This window comes from Aegilops tauschii, chromosome 1, assembly GCF_002575655.3.
Source record: "Aegilops tauschii subsp. strangulata cultivar AL8/78 chromosome 1, Aet v6.0, whole genome shotgun sequence".
NCBI classification, from domain to species: domain Eukaryota; kingdom Viridiplantae; phylum Streptophyta; class Magnoliopsida; order Poales; family Poaceae; genus Aegilops; species Aegilops tauschii.
The window spans coordinates 428460043-428463848 of NC_053035.3; positions in this window are offsets into that span (position 1 = coordinate 428460043).

Here is a 3806-nt window from a genome sequence, read left to right on the forward strand (position 1 = left end):
CATTCCCCGCTGGAGAAAGAGTAGAGGTTTCACCGAGGCAGCCTCTCCACCACCGTCTGGGCGATATTTCTGGTGTTCCGGCCGCGGAGGGGCAGTGTACCGGCGGGTGCGCGCCCACCGCGCCTGCAAGGTGTTCGGCGGTTTGCCTGCCTCGGCAATGGACTCGGACAAGGAGGAGGCGCTCGCCGCGCTGCTGGAGGAGGAAGCCGATGCCTACGTTCAGGAAGAGGAACATCTCATGGTCCTCGCCGCCCTCGCCAGCCTGCTGGCGAGCAATGAAAAGCCGCGGCGAGGTGGCTCGGCGCCGGGGCGGATGAAAGCAAAGAACCGGCATCGTCTCGAAGGCTACTGCATGCTCTACTCCGACTACTTGGCCAACGCTCCACTGCACGGCGACAAAGTATTTTGGCACCGTTATCGGATGAGCCGAAATCTTTTCCTCAGGATTGTGAATTCCATCCGGGAGTTCGATAGCTACTTCATGTGCAAGATGGATTGCACCGGCAAACTTGGATTGACCTCAATCCAGAAGTGCACGACAGCGATGAGGATGCTTGCATACGGAGCTCCCGGTGATTCACTCGACGACTATGGGCGCATGGCCGAGTCCACCACCATTGAGTGTTTCTACAAGTTCTGCAGGGCAGTGGTGGCAGTGTTTGGACCGCAATACTTGCGAACACCCAATGCGGAAGACACTGCTCGGATCCTAGCACAGAATGCAGCAAGAGGATTTCCTGGGATGCTTGGAAGCATCGACTGCATGCATTGGAAATGGAAGAACTGCCCATTTACTTGGCAGGGGATATACAAAGGCGCCAAAGGCGGTTGTAGTGTGGTACTTGAGGCGGCGGCCACACATGACCTCTGGATTTGGCACTCCTTCTTTGGTATGCCAGGAACTCACAATGACATCAACGTGTTGCAGTGCTCCCCTGTCTTTGCCAAGCTTATTGAAGGTCATTCTTCTCCGGTGAACTTTGAGGTCAATGGGCGGCACTACAACAAGGGGTACTACCTAGCTGATGGCAAGAAGTCTCACTTTGCCAAGGTGTAGGAGGCTTGCAGGAAGGATGTCGAGCAGGCATTTGGTGTGCTCCAATCTCGATTTGCTGTTGTCCGGTACCCTGCTCAGACTTGGTCGAAAGATCAAATGTGGGAGATCATGACTTGTTGTGTCATCTTGCACAACATGATTATCGAGAGTGAGCAGGAAGAGCCAATGTTTGACACTGAACCATACTACAGGCAGGGTCCTCTAGCCGAAGTTGATCACCAGCTACCGGCAACCTGGACTGCCTACCTCAATATGTGTCAGGAGATCCGAGACCCACAGGTGCATCAACAACTGCAGCAGGATCTGGTGGAGCACCTATGGAGGATGAAGGGCGACGCCTAGCTCGACGTGTGTGACACCCAAGTTTTTTTTATTTGTTTTTTTTTCAAAAGGCTTTTATTTGACTTGAGGGGAGTGATCAAAAAATTTTCTTCAAGAGAACTCTCACTCTCAAATATTTTCTTTATGGCAAAAGTTTTATTTGGATTCAACCAGGATCTGTCTTTGGTCTTGGAGGTTCTTGCTTTTCACTTGGACTCAAGACAAAATATTTTCACTTGGGAAATGACTTTTGAAAATCTCCTTGAAAATTTCCACTATGGCTTTTGGAAAATCCTTTGCCACTTTCAACAATTCCTTCTTGCCATGGCCCTAGTGCAAATCCTCTCCCCTAACCCTTCCCTCACCTTTGGATCATGTTTTACACCTAATCCAGCTAGTTGAACCTCCCCATGTGATTATTTCCATTTAAATTCTAATCAAATAATTTTCTGCCTCCTTTTCTAACACTTGGAGATTTGCAAAGGAACTCCACTTTCTGTCTTGATTTTTGCCCCAAACCTTTTTCCCCTCCTAGTCCTTTGAACCCTCAACCTAGAACCATGAAGATCCACTGGTCTTCAGTTCAAAATTTGCAAACTACACCTGCTGCAAGTTTGGACCAGATTTGTCAAATTTGGTGAAATTCATTCAAAACCTCCTCCAAAAATTCCAAATAAAATCAGGCAGCCTCTGGGTGCATTGAGTGGTCACCTCACCAAGTTACAACTCCAGAAAAATTCATCTCATAGCCAAAACCTTCTGTCGAACACCTGCAGTGCACTGTCTATGTCAAGTTCAGAAAGTTCAGAGAACACTGCAGTGGCCTGCTGTCGTTTTCTTCAGAGAAGGACGTCGATCTCGCCAGTGCCACGGCGTCGCCTTGCTCCTCGTCCCCGCCCTCTTGTTCCTGCACCGCACGAACGCCTGGCGCCTTGCGGGCGTCGGCGACGAGCCGCAGAAGGTGCGCCACCCCGTGACCGACGCCGGCGGCGGCTTTGCGGACGCCAGCGGGAGACACGGCGCCGACGACGCCACCCAGCGCCGCCCAAACCACCGGAGCCCGCCGCGTGGCCTTCCACTCCCTCGAATGCGCTGCCGCACTCGTCGTGAACCGCAGGGCACGGAGCGCGCTCTCTGCCGCCGTTGAGCCCGTGCGGTCACCTCACCGTGGACCGACGCCATTACGCCAAGACCGACCCCGTTTAGCTGTGAAACGACTCCAGTAACCTCCACTGATGCTGCCTGGCCACTCAAACCTCCTGCCAATCCACTGCTCCGCCGTAATCGCTCGCCGGAGATTCTCCGTTCACGGCCACCCCGTCGATCTGCCTATAAATAGAGACCCCGAGCTTCAACTCGAGCACCCACCATCCCTGCACTCCCCCTAGAGCAAGCCTAGCCACTGGTAGAGCCCCGAGGAGGTCTCCTTCCTCGACTCCGGCCGCCGCGACCCGCCACGGGATCCAGCCCGATTCACCCCCCTTGCAGCCCTCCACCGGAGTTCCCCATCCTCACCCGAGCCGCCGTCCGCCGGAGATAGTGTCGTCGTCGACGTGGTGCTCCCCGTTGGACGAGTCCACCACCCACCGACGCGGAAGAAGACGCTGAAGCTCTTGGTTCCGGAAGAGGTGAAGGAGCCGCGAACTTCGCCGAGCTAGACTCCGACTTCTCCGAACCAGGCAAGCATGTTTTGAACATTTGATATGACAGGTGTTTTGCATGTTCGCGTGAAAGTTTGTGCGTGGCATATGAGTACTGGTAAATACCTCGTTGCTTGTAAGGCAACAACCCGGTTGTTCCAAAGTCGCGATGATCTCTGATGAGAGATGGCCTAATCATGTGGTGACATGAAGGGCAGCAAGGTGGTACTGTTGTAGCATACCAGCCTTGCGTCATCCGACTTTCCCGGACGTTAACGTGGTTGGAGCCACGTTATCGTTCCTTTCCCGCATGTTCCAAAGTTGCGATGATCTCTAATGAGAGATGGCCTAATCATGTGGTGACATGAAGGGCAGCAAGGTGGTACTGTTGTAGCATACCAGCCTTGCGTCATCCGACTCTCTCCGACGTTAACGTGGTTGGAGCCACGTTACCGTTCTTTCCCCTTTCCGTGCTACCACATGTCTCATTGCCAGGATGCGGTTTAGTAAGTTGGTAACCTCTTTCCGTGTACACACCAAACAGAGAGGCCGGGATGATGGTACCTTGGCCCAGGATTAAAGCCAGTCATCCGGTCAGGGGGCATGGGTGTTTCCGGTTGGGACCGAGAGGGGGGGCACCCCCTTAGAGCGCGCGTATAAAAATTTGATCCCATGCTACGCGAGGTTGTAGCCTCCCCGTCTCAAGGTTTTTCTTGAATGTTGCCGAGGGTGATCCCTGGCTTCGGACGGTTGAATTGGGTGTGTACTGGTTAGACGTGTTTCTTCCA